At 43.2% G+C, this 14,201-nt stretch overlaps 1 protein-coding gene across 2 annotated transcripts in view; it reads left to right on the top strand.

Annotated features, from left to right (window-relative positions):
• Window positions 1–14,201, top strand: part of LOC126365858 (peroxidasin homolog) — a 1,186,130-nt gene that overhangs the window by 647,506 nt on the left and 524,423 nt on the right. The gene's annotated exons all lie outside the window — the stretch shown is intronic.

The raw sequence follows: 14,201 nt of genomic DNA, 5'->3' as shown, positions 1-14,201 counted from the left end.
TACGGTTGTAGAGGGCATTAATTGTTGGACGTAGGAGTCATCATTTTGTGCTGTAAAGATGGTGTAGTAAAACTCATTGATCGCAGAAGGTCGGACCATTTTGTTGTTTCGCAGATGTGGTTCCTGGGGTACAGAGCGCGAATGTTTGCATTGCTCGCATGGGCAGATTTTTCGTAGACCTGCCTAACCAAGTTCTTGAAACGCTCATGGGGAAGCGGCATACAATCCATTTTGTGAATCGTTTCAATTGCGTATCAAGAGGATACGTTCAGTGGACGTTGTAAGGCGCGGTTTTGTGCTGTATGTAACATCCGTACCTTCCATTCTACTGCGTTACCCACACAACACCATCTTATTACAGTATTGGCAACACCATAGTTTTGTATAGTGTGAGGCTCAGATGACAAGGGAGAGAAGACATGGGGCTTAAGATATGGTATACTGCAAACTATCGATGACGAGCAACAGACAGTTTCCATATTTCTAGATTTCCGAAAAGCATTTGACACGGTAGGCCACTGGTACGAGCATACGTAATAGGTTTCCAGGTATGTCAGTGGCTTCAAGAGTTCTTAAATAATAGAATACAGCATGTTGTTCTCGACGGCGAGTATTCATCAGAGACAAGGATATCGTCAGGAGCGCCCCAGAAAGTGTGATAGGACCATATTATTTTCTATGTGCATAAACGACCCATCAACCAGGGTCAGGATGACGCTGTGGTGCACGGGAAGGTGTCGAATGACTGTATGATGATACAAGATGTCTTAGAGAAATTTTCTAGACGGTGAGATGAATGGCAGCTAGCTCTAAATGTAGAAAAATGGAAGTCAGTGCAGACGAGTAGGAGAAACAAACCCGCATTACTGTTAAGCAACAGAGAACGTCTTATTTAAATTAATATTAATAGGTGTGGCCCAATTAAGTGTGGCACAAATGGGTACCACACCAACCACATAGACATATTACTGGGAAGAGGGAGCTTTGAGGAGTGAATGAAAACAAATGGTCACATGGTCACTAAAAAAATTAGCGTTACTATCTTTAGACGTGATATTTACACACTGACGTCTATTTACAACCACTGACAAGGGTACAAGTGATTATGAGGCTAAAATATAGCCTTGGTACAGATGGGTAGGGAGGGTACAACGCAATTATATTAACAACACTCGGACACAGCCAGTGGCTGCTTGCTAATTAGATACAGGTAGCACATGCAAAGACGGGAGTGAACATCAGAATTCTCAGATTTCGCATTGAGAGCCACAATATGGATGCATAACAGTTCACTTTGCGTCTGAACGACGTTGAGGGGCTAGATCACTATTTTGCAGAAGTCTAACACGACTTTCTAACATTACTTTCTAGCAAATCCTGAAATGTCTTAGAGCAAGTGAAGTGCTCCTCATGAACCCTTGCATCAAATTCCTGACATGGTATTAGGAACTCTCCCCGAGAATCTTACAAAATTTCTACATACATTTCCTTACATCCGATTACTCATCTCAGGTTCTTCATCTTACTTGTCGAACTATTCGATAAAACTTTTCAATTTATTATGGAAGACACATATCCACCCACCGATAAATTTTGACCACAGCTTATTATTAGTTGTGTTCCCCGTTTCTAATTTTTGCAAGTCTCGCGTTCTCTTCTCACCTCCAGTTTGTCAACTGAATTGGACCAGCTTTCATTGTGCGAATTCTTGTATCCCCGAAGACGACCAGACATATGTGCTGGGTTCGTCTGTGCTCCATCCAGTCAGACAATGGTGCTTGGACCGCTCTCCTGTGGCGACATTCTCTACACTGTCTCCAAGCTCATGGTGACTACAAGCTGCCCACCCCGCACTCCTAACATGGCTCACACTTTACACGTTTGAGGTCTTTTCTGGAATTCATTAAAGATCAGGTACCAATGTTCTTAGATGTCACTCCACTGTAAATTTCTGACAGTCATTTCTGACATTGCCAACAACTGAATAACAACCTGCAGGAAATAGTTTTTTGAGAATGTCAACAATCGTGTAGGTAGCCCACGACAGTAATAGACGCTGAATCTTGGCGGTATGAACATGAGTGTACAAAATCTTCAACGTTGGTATTATTAAATTTTAAAATCATGGTGCTATGGCAGTTAACGTCTTAAGAATAGAGACTGATATTGAGATATCAGGAAACACAACTATTTTTATGATAATAATTAAGCGCTTCCAGCTATATATGAACCTTTCTGCATAGGGACTCGAAGGAAGGCAATGGTAAACCACCTAGTGTGGGTCTTCCGTATTGTCCCCTACGCTCCTCGGAGCGTGGGACCTCATCATTATCATACATAGGAACACGACAACCAGTATGAAAATACAATCGGGCTACCTGTCTTAACATAGGTAGGACTTCCTCTTACTTTTTTCCGTTCATTGTAAGTTAATGCAGCTTTAACGTGTCAGTTTTTTTTAACTGGTGGATTTGATTGGTGACGCTCCGCATCGCGGATTATAGAATTTTATGAGCTTAATGTTTTAAGGACATGTGACTACTTCTTAATGATGTCATGTAGCTTACAATATTAGGACTGGTATCGGTTTTTTGTTCATAATAGCCACTGTATGTTTTATATCGTGTTCAGATGGACTCCTGATGATGTGATTTGATTTCACGAAACCCTTCGTGTCTCTACAAATAAAGGTTGATATACAACTCGAAGAGGTTTATTGTTCAATATTGATTACTTCAACTGCGGTTGCCAACAAATAAAACTATTTGTAACAGATATTTGCTTACATAAGTTATTCTCGGACATCCTGCTGCCTTACTTCATGGTAAAACCTCCAGATTTCGACCATTACCTCCACTGTCTTCGTCAGGAGCAAACGACGAGGGAGATAATCGTCGGAAGCACGAGGTTTTACCCTGATGTGACGGTGCAAGAAGTCCAAGAATGTCTCGTACAACAGTGCCATTGCAAAAGACTTTGTTCTCTTTTTTTGTGATTATTTTCGGGAATATACACTGCTGTCCAAAATTAAAGCATCAAACAGCTAATTCCCCATCCTGTGTCTAATTCACGATATAATCATACAACTGTCAGCAGATGTTCGTAGGATCGTGTTCTGCACCGAAGATGGCATTCCGGTGAACGGACAACCACGCCAGCAATGACGTCTGGGCACCTATCAAACGCAGTAGTGCTTGCCGGGTAGTCGCGTGTGCAGTGTCACAAACGGTGCAGTATGCTACAGACAAGACGTCTACCAGTCAGTATGCAGTGGAGGACCGTAGGAAGAATACAAGCGGAACATGATGTGGTTCAATGGCTTAATGTGAGTCGTTCCATTGTTAGTCAGATATGTTGACAGTTTATAGAGACGTGAATCTGTATCCCGAAGACCAGGGCAAGTCCAACCGCTTGCGATATCATAAAGGGAGGACCGTTATTGGGCTGTAAGGGCACGGCGTATCGCCTCAGTACTGCATTGCCACTGTTATCTGACCTCACAGTACTCACTGGACGTGTTGTAGCAAGGCAAACGCTATACATAACGCTTCGGCAGAGTGGCCTTTATTGTCGGAGATCTGCTGTATGTTTACCTCTGTCGCGTCTAACATCAGGGAGTGTCTAGTGTGGAGTGATCAACTTGCCACCTGGACGGCCGAACGGTGGGCCAACGTTTTTCTCTTTCTTTCTGTTTTTTACAGATGAGTGCCGATTTGGTCTGGCAAGTGATTCTCGACGGATTCGTATGTGAAGGGCTCGTGGAACACGATTTCGGGACCCAAACATTATGGAAGCGACCGATGTCCAGGAGGATTCCAAATGTTATGGGAAGGGATTATGTTGACCACTCTAACACCTCTCTACCAAATTGTACGGGTGAATCGGCGAGGTATAAATGCTGTCAGGTATCGTGATGAGATCTTGGGACCTCATGTACGGTTGTCGCCACGTGCTATGAACTCAGACTTCGTATTCAAGAACGATAATAGTCATAGAGCATTGGTGGTTGATGTTTTCTTGGAAACAGAAGATATTCCGTGTATAGCGTAGTCTGCTCGCTCACTCGATTTGAATCCCATAGAGCACGTCTCGCATGCACTAAGGGGGTGGTTTGGATCACGTCAGTATCCATCAACCACTCTCCAAGACTTGCGTACAGCTCTGGAAGAAGAGAGGGCCCTATTGTCTCAACATGAAATTGATGACATCATTCACAGCGTGCTCCGTGGTTTTCAGGCATGTATTGTTGCCAGAGGTGGCCACACCCCATACTGAGCATATTAACCAGCTGTCGGAATGTGTGAGAAAACCGATTAAGTTGGAAGAAACGAAGAACATTTTTGTCTACCGTTATGTTTGTTGCAGTTGTTTACGTTCCATATTCTACATCTTGTTCCTATGTTAATATCACATGATATAGTGTTCCGTGGCTAAATTAATGCAGTCTTGCAAAATTTCCGCTTGTTGCTTTATTTTTGGACACTAGCGTACACACAGCATTAAAGAGATTACTAATGTGTCATTATTCATGTCGATATTTATTTTTACAAGAGTTATTTTCTTTTTTTTTGCAGGTAAGTTGACGCTTCGACACCTTCCAAAGCAGACCTTACTGTTGCACCGCACTCAGAGGTTATGGGTATGCTTAAACTATTTTCTTCTAATACATATTTCCAGTAACAGCGTAGAGCAACACAAATCTGATTTACTTGGTATAAGTGCGGCACAATAATTACGCAATAGTTTATGCTACGAAAATAGGTGAAGATTAAGATGTAATTTAGCTCTCAGACGAAGCTGACACGATACCTTTTTCAGAAAACACAGAATTTTGCGTTCTCACAACAAAGGCGGCATGCAATACAGGACGAAAGTCAGGTTTGACTTCAAAAACGATATCCTGAAGGATAATTAATTAATACTGGATGAAGATGGCAAAGGTATTGACCATGACCTAAATGAAGGAACCATCACCTAAAGTCACAGTCACAGAGAAACCACCCAAACTGTGTAGCAGGATAATCAGACGGGGAAACCCCAGTCTTTTCCAAGCAGAAGACCAGTATCTTAAACACTGCACTACTTCACTACGCTCAGTCAACAGAAACCACATTAAGTCTCATGCGTTCAGGAAAGCAAACGCAAAAATAGTAAGATTGTTAAAATCATTTAAAAAATGGAAGAATAAGACGAAATGTAAAGGGCATACAGACAGATACTTATCTAGCGTAAATATAGGATTAGTCGGTGTTAACGATAGTACTCATACAAAAGATACTTACTAGGAACAGTTTTACTGCAAGTGGAACATACTTTGTTTCTTTCAACTTGAGGACATCTCACCCAGTCTTCTACGGGAGACCCAGCGCTTCAATGTGCAGTCTGATGCGCTATGTGACTTGCCGTATATTATGTACAAAATTGTCAGTCGTGAAAATAGCATACTAGAAAAGTAATCACAGGGAGATTAATCGCTGCATCTGTATATACCAGCCGTGAAACGAAGTGGTGTTTGATTATGATGATTAAACCCGCCGTAGACGATAAACATGCGCAGTCGTGTACAATAGCTCTTGTCAACATATAGGTTTCTAACGCGGTGGTAAACGGTGCTAAGGCTGTGTCAGTGCAAAGTAGTTCTGTTTCTCTGTAATCTACACAAGTTTGTAACTCCATATGATGAACACTCATTATCATTTCCCGCTGTTCTCGTTGACATGACTCTCTATTAGGCAACAGGGACGACACTACCCGAACGAATTTACTGTTGCTTTAGTCGCATTAATGGCTCTTGTGAGATGAGTATGTGATGCCTTTTTCCAGGGCAGCCAGAATAATCATGAGGATTAATCTGCATATGGAAAGGCATAGCGAAAATCTCGAGGACAGCTTTTCCGGCAGACAATATGAAGAACTGAAGTAGTAGCTGGCACGTATCGTGCTTTTTCACCCGAAAGCCGTTAAGATATCTAGGTATTGCTCTTTTATTTTTCTCATTTTATTTGCCTAAATTGGGCAAACATGAGTGAATGGAACAAATTATCTTTTGTAGGTGCGGTCACAAAATTATCAAACGCAGTAGCTGTCCGAGAGATTCTTAAAGTTTCAATAAATTTGCTCAAACTGTGATGTTATGGAAAGGGATTCTCTCTAGAATCAGTCTGCGTCGATTATTAACGACAGGCTTCTCACTCTCAAAGATATTCTCCTGTTGAGAAGACTGGTACGAGGACTACTGAACTCGTAACAAACTATTTTAAGAGCAAGTAGCAGTTTCAGCTTGGAAGTGCTTACATAAACGGCCGGGAGAGCAATACCCTAGCAATGCCTTACCATATTAAAACACAAAGACGCTATACTGAAGAGGAAGAGAAGGCGTTCAGACGGCAGCTCGTCATGCCTGCCTCGTGGTCGCAGAGATTAATTTTGAAGGAATATTTAACGCCATGGACAATCTGTACGGACTATGACGATGAAGATATTGGTCGGAACCTCTGATTCAAAGTAACTATCTCATGAATTTGAGAAGTAAAATATAACAGAATCTCTAGGGTTCTTGACATCGAGGTCATGAGAGACGGAGGCCTATTTTAGTGGGACATGTGTCACCTTATTAAAAGGAAATAAACTCTAGTTTGTCGCAAATATTTTTCGAGAACCACTGAAAATATAAAGCAGGTTTCTCGTATGTGAATCTGATCTCTGCTCCATCTGTAATGGGGATTCAACAACTGCCACGTTACCTTGCTCACCCCTATAATTTCCGCATGTCATTCGTACATTGATTAGCCACAAGTTCATGAACATCTGCTTCATAGCGTGTTTGGAACGTAGTGCAGGAGCGATTTTGAATGACAAGTATTCCAAAGCTCTTGGCAGGTCGCCTGAGGTATACGGCACCAAATTTCGCAAGCACAGGTCACGTAATTCCCTGTGAATTATTGGCAGGTGGTTTGCGGGCATGGAGCTGGCGCCCAATAGCGTCCCAGATGTGTTCCATCAGGTTCAGTTCGGGCGACTTTTGTGACCATCGACGTGAGTACGCTACCGTGCTCATCAAATCGCTGTAGCATGATTCCCCCCTTGTTACACGGGAATTTGTTCTGCTGGAAGATAGCGGTGGTTATACTTAAAGTGTAGTCACTCACGAAGACCTAATGTGGGCAGTAATTATCGTATGGTAGTTAAACTTGATAGATATGCTAATACGTCAATGCCAAACAGATTTACCCTAGAAAAAAATTAGTTCCAATTTTGGCCAACAAGTGTAATCTGGCCCTGCACACTGTGTTACGGTGCGACATCCATGTCGCCATTTGGCAATAATAACGGTTAATAATACCATCAACATCATACGTTTCGCACGTGTTTGACAGTTTGTGCCACGTCCTGATCCTAATCCATTACATATAGATGCATTTTTATGCGTTTTTACTGCGTTGACAGCGCTAGATTCGCACCTGGTGGCCAAAAGTGGAACTAATTTTTTTTCCAGCATAAGTCGGTTCCTCTAATGTATAGTATGTCTACCATGTTTCGCTGCCACACTATAATTATGTCCGATACTGGATCTCTGTTCATCGTGTACCTGTACAAGCATTGTACTCTGTCGACTGCGACAGATCGCCTCCGATTCCTGGTTTACGGGCGGGAAAGCCTCCGATCCGCACGTTCTGTGATGGAGCATGGACGTCCAACACCTTGTCGCCTGCTCGTGGTTTCATTGTCCTTCAGCCACTTTCCACAGAAGTTCATGCCAAGAGCCGACCATCTTTGCCGTTTTAGAGATGCTCCTTTCCGGCGTTGGGCCATAACAATCCGCCCTTCATCGCTTATGGCAGTCGATTTCCCCTTTACGATCCGTGTCATCCCTAGAACAATTCCCCGCCCTTCTGTGCTCCGCTTATACGCCGTACTTTTTTTACCGCGTCACAACACAACACGGCAGCGTCACCAAGCGGCGTCGGTCTTGCGGTAGGCAGTGGTTATAATGTTTTGGGTAATTAGGATACAGGGCCAAATCTGTCTTTATACGGAGTGTTTGTTTACCCTGAGATAACTAAATATCTCGAAAACGACGTATCACAGATAAGAAGGGTTCTAGGTGAAAAGTTAATGTTAGTAAAGGTGACACCTGTCTGTGCTACAACTGGCCACATCCTAACCTTCCTTGGGTGGGGTAAATTTTGTGTTTTCAAATGAGAACCCACCTCTCCACATTCCCTTTTTGTTGCATATTCGGATGCTACAACAAAAATTACGTACGGTTTCCACAAAACGTTGTTTCCCATTTGTGACAGATGGCGCTGTAATCGACAGATATCATCTATGCCTGTTTTTGCAGTTATGAAGCGGCGCGTTTGAGTCTGAATTTCATATATGATGTAACTGTAAACTTTTGTATTATAAATGTTCATATTGATGTTCAAGCGTTACTTTAGTGTCGCAAATGTGATTTTACAGTACAGATAATATGGCTAGGCTTTGATATTTCTTGCAAATAAGCTACTTTTATGGTAACATAGTTTTCTGTTCCCTATGGGGTCGATTGTGATGAGACACCAAACCTCGTAGCGCTTGATTTCGGTGGCCGCCCTCGAACTCTGTAATAATAGTGATTGATTTTGGGGTGTGCTTCAATCCAAGTGCTGTAACTCTAGCACTGGCCGCTACGCGCTTAGCGGCAGAATACAAACCGTAACCATTGGAAAATGTCCGTGAAATGACAGTGACAGGCTCACCTGCCATAGATACCCATCGAAATCAAGCACCCCAATTCTGAGAGGCAACGGGATTCACTGAAGTCAAGCACCCTAATGGTGAGAGGCAGGGGATTCACCGAAATAAAGCACCCCAATTCTGAGAGGCAACGGGATTCACCGAAATCAAGCACTCCAATGGTGAGAAGCAAAAGGATTCACCGAAATCAAGCATCCCAATTCTGAGAAGCAACGTGATTCACTGAAATCAGGCACCCCAATGGTGAGAGGCAAGGGGATTCACCGTAATCAAGCACCCCAATTCTGGGAGGCAACATGATTCACTGAAATCAGGCACCCCATTGGAGAGAGGCAAGGGGATTCACCGAAATCAAGCGCCCTATTGGTGAGAGGCAAGGGGATTTACCGAAATCAAGCACCCCATTGGTGAGAGGCAAGGGGATTCCCCGAAATCAAGCATCTCAATGGGGAACAGCATGGGGACTCCTGAACAACAAGCATGCCGATGGGAACAGAAAACTACTGCACCTACGTAGTTGTTCATGAATCACGCTAAACGTGGTTTCTAAGCAGATACTGAAACGACTAATTATATCGTATTATGCAATCAAATTTGCTACACTAGAGTAAATTTCCAACATAAATATTAACCCTTATAACGCAAAAGCTTACATTTGCGTCGTAAATGAAATGTAGAATCAAATACGAAATCAAATGTGTCGGTTCTTAATTGCAAGAAGAGGCACACTGATATTTGTCAGTTACAGCACTACGTACCACGAAGTGTTTTGAGTAAACAGTACGTATTTTTTGGCGTACAATCCGAACATGGAATAAAAATGGGGATTCCATTTGAAAATGCAAAGTGCACCCCTGTCCAGGCAGGAATGGTGAGTAGGATGTGGCCAGTTGTAGCAGAGACAGATGTCGCATTTAGTATTAACTTTTCATACAGATCGATTTTTACCCATGATTCGTCGTTTTCGAGACGTTTAGTTGTCTCAAGCTAAAACAAGGACCTCACACGAACTATATGCACATAAGGCTGGATCATGTACTGCATTCAGAAAACAGTCTATGATCGTGCTGTAATGTGGATCATATGAAAATATAACGCTCTGCAGGTGGATGTCGTAGCACTGGCTGTCGTATACAGGATTCGAATTCAAACAACTTTAAGAAAACATTGCAACGTTCGCATTCTCTGATGGCAGGTGCAGGATACCAGTCGTAACGGATGAGTAATTTTCATGGCCACGCTGTAGCTTCCATGTTAGCTTCCTTGCCATGAAACACTGTACGCAGAACGTGCCGCAGCTGGGAGCAGGCCGGGTTCGGTGTGTGTCTTGTTTGTGCGACCGGCGCACGTGCCGAGCCAGGCAGCTGTGGCGGCGGCGATTGTGTGCAGATCCGCCCCCGCCACCACGCCACTGCTCTTTCTCCAGCCGGCAGATACAGGCAAAGGCCCAAACAAGAGCGTTCGCCACTCGCTGCGAATCTAAAGGTGCTGCGAACAGGCTGTGGTCTGCATCTCGCAGCACTCTAGCGAGCGCTCCTAACTGTACGAGAAGTATCACTTCTGGGATTACAAATCGATAATAAATTCAGTTAGAATATGCGTACCACAGAATTACTGAAGCTCCTAAACAAGAGTATATTTGCAGGGAGAATGGTGTCAGATGTAGTAGATATAAATATAAAAAGAACTTGCATATTTTACTTATATTCCTTCTATTATGTGATATGAGATCATATTCTGGAGTAGCTCGTCAAACAGAAGAAAAGCTTTTAGCGTACAAAAACGTGCAATAACACACATTCAAGAACTTCATTTAGAAAGCCGTTCAGTGACCTTTGTATTTTAACCACTGCTTCACAGTATATTTGCCGCGAGGGATTAGCCGAGCGATCTGAGGCGCTGCAGTCATGGACTGTGAGGCTGCTCCCGGCGGAGGTTCGAGTCCTCCCTCGGGCATGGGTGTGTGTGTTTGTCCTTAGGATAATTTAGGTTAATTAGTGTGTAAGCTTAGGGACTGGTGACCTTAGCAGCTAAGTCCCATAAGATTTCACACACATTTGAACATTTTACAGTATATTTATTTCTCAATGAAATTTGTTGCAAGTAGTAGGTACTTCATATCAGCGACCTCAGTAGTCATAAGACATCGTGAGAGGCCAGAAAGGGGCCCTCCGCAGAGCTCACCTGATTTCGATCGTGGTGAGGTGATTGGATGTCACTTGTGTCATACGTCTGTACCCGAGATTTCCATAATCCTAAACATCCCTAGGTTCACTGTTTCCGATGTGATAGTACAGTTGAAACGTAACGAGACATGTACAGCACAAAAGCGTACAGGCTGAGCTCGTTTGTTTACTGGCAAAGACCGCCGACAGTTTAAGAGGGTCGTAGTGTGGATAGGCACACATCTATTCAGATCATCACACAGGAATTCCAAACTGCATCAAGATCCACTGCAAGTACTATAACAGTTATGCCGGAGGTGAGAAGACTTGGATTTCACGGCCGAGCGGCTGCTCATGAGCTACACATCACGCCGGTAAATGGCAAACGAAGCCTTGCTTGGTGTAAGGAGCGTAAACCTTGGACAATTGAAGTGTGTAAAAATGTTGCGTGGGCTGACGAATCACGGCACACAAAGTGGCGATCCGATGACAGGGAGTGGGTATGGCGAATGCCCGGTGAACGTCATCTTACAGCGTGTGTAGTGTCAACAGTAAAATTCGGAGGCGCTGGTGTTATGATGTAGCCGCATTTTTCATGGAGGGGGCTTGCACCCCTTGTTGTTTTGCGTGGAACCATCACAGCACAGGCCTACATTGATGTTTTAAGCAACCTCTTGCTTTCCACTGTTAAAGAGCAATTCGGGAATGGCGATTGCATCCCTCGTCACGATCGAGCACCTGTCCATAATGCTTGGCCTGTGGTGGAGTGGTTACACGACAGTAACATTCCTGTAATGGACTGGCCTGCACAGAGTCCGGACCTGAACCCTATAGAACACCTTTGGGAGATTTTGGAACGTCGACTTCGTGCCAGGCCTTACCGACCGACATCGATACCTCTCCTCAGTGCAGCACTCCTTGAAAAAAGGGCTCCCATTCCCCAAGAAACTTTCGAGCACCTGATTGAAAGTATCTCTGCGAGAGTGGAAGCTGTCATTAAGGGTTAGGTGGGACCAACACCATATTGAATACCGACGGAGGACGCTACGATTTTGTAAGTCATTTTCAGCCAGGTGACCGGATACTTTTGATCACTGTTTTGATTGCTGTTCTGCACAACCTCGGACGGCCATCATCGCCGAATACGGTGTCAATCTCTGGAGACAACCAAGACTTCCAGTGAGTTGGAGAGGCGCAGTGGTGAACGTATGGGGCCAGCTGAGACGTCAATTCCGATCCAGTGCCTGAATCCACGATATAAATGACCAGGTCTATGTCGTCTTCCTTGACTTTAGGAAGGTCTTCTACATAGTTCCGCACTGCTGTTTACTAAACAAAATACGAGCTCACCGAGTACCGGATCAAATTTGTGTCTGTCTTCGTACCACGACCAGTAACAACCCACTTAAGCTGACAATCATGGCAACCACATCCAGACCACCACGGAAACGCACTCTAGGAAAAAAAATAGTTACCCTCAAAAAGAAAAAAAACATGCCTCCTCCCACATTATCCAGCTACTGCTTCTACTCAGTTACTGAAACAAAGCAAACGCAAACTTATCTTCAGTCAAGAGTTTACTACTGTTATGTAATTAATCCTGTATATGAATCCCACCCCCCTCACGGCACCGCATCCTCGTATCTCGATTCATCGTCAACGAACCACAATAAAACATTAAATAAAGGCGAAGTAAATGAACCCACACCTCGCATTGCCTCGACTTCCATCCCAGAAGGAGACCTCTCCGAGCATACAGCCCTTCTCATGCTTAAATAAAGAGCGAATTACCCATTTAATTGTCACCCAATCACCAGGGTGCTAGCAATTAAGCACACAACCACCCACAGAAAAACCTCCCCAGACAAACTTAGAGATATGTTTCTGATGTAGGTAACCATTTGGAATAAGTGTATTGTTCCAGTTTATGGTGAACAGTGATTTATTCGCCTCATAACATTCAATCACCTACAGAGCAGATGAACTTTAATACCATGTTATAAAAAGATAAGAAGTATATGATGTGTTTCTGTTAAGTGAGGATGCCGTCGGTAAATGATATTCAGCCTTCAGTCATAGCAATATTAATTACATAAATGGGCTATCAACTCAGTTATTTATTGTGTGACATTTGTTACACTAATGTCATAGACATGAAAGAGATAAATTTAACAGCGGCTCACTCACCAAAATCCATGAAGTGGTTTAGTAGTAACTAAAGTATTCAGAACTTGTGTGTTCTCTTTTCTGAACATGAAACAGATTGGTTTCTTTAACTGAAACTTCGTGACACCATACGGAACTGTCTCAGTCGGCTAATGGAGAGCCCCAGTTTAGTTCAGCTAAGTGGGATAATAAGAGAGGCTTGTTCTCTGTGGAAGTGAGGAAGCATTTCAGGACTTTCTGAATGTAATGGTATAGTCAGCACAAAAGACGGACTGGAAGTAACCAAAGCAAAACTAAAATAATTAAGAGTCTCAGAAATTGAATTATGATAAACTTACCAAAATTAGGCACTATATAATAGACGAACCGAAGGACTCTTGCTGTACTGGAAGCAAAATATGGACGATGGATGAACCTAGGAGGATATAACAAGCACAACATAACGGGTAAAGAAAGGGTTCGCCGCTAAAAGAAGTCTACTAATATCAAACATATGCTTTAAACTGAGGAAGAAATTTCTGAGAGCGTACGTATGGAGCACAGAATTGTGTTGATGTCAGTCGTGGACTGTGAGAACATTGGAAGCGAAGAAAAATTATGTTGCCTGATTACATGATAAACGAAGAGTTTCTCTCCAGAATCGACAAAGGAAGGAATATGTAGGAAATACTGACTCTAAAAAGGGACAATATGATAGGATATGTATTAAGACATCAGGGAATAATTTTCATGGGTTGAGGGACTCGTAGAGGGTAAAAACTTTAAGGGGAAGACAGAGATTAGAATACACCCTGCAGTTAATTGGGGGCATTGGATCTCTATCTGAGATGAAGAGTAGAGGAAGTCGTAACGGAACGCACAAAATTGCAGTCAGAAGACTGGTGACTCAGACAGAAAGAAAAGTGGCAATAGACTACTGGTCATGTAGTGACGTCCGTCCTGCAATTCATCTGTGTGGGGGACTTCATTGCGTGGACTTAAACGACCATGGAAATATTTCCAGTTAACAGCTCACGTGACGCGTCACATATACGCGTATAAAAATCTACCTAGCCTACTGAAGCCAGCTGCGAAACTAATCCTACAACACAGCGTTGTTTGCGCCGGTATTTATGCAAATTACAGCGCTCG

The sequence above is a fragment of the Schistocerca gregaria genome, chromosome 4 (assembly GCF_023897955.1).
Source record: "Schistocerca gregaria isolate iqSchGreg1 chromosome 4, iqSchGreg1.2, whole genome shotgun sequence".
NCBI classification, from domain to species: Eukaryota; Metazoa; Arthropoda; class Insecta; order Orthoptera; family Acrididae; genus Schistocerca; species Schistocerca gregaria.
This window is presented reverse-complemented; position numbering and strand designations above follow the sequence as displayed.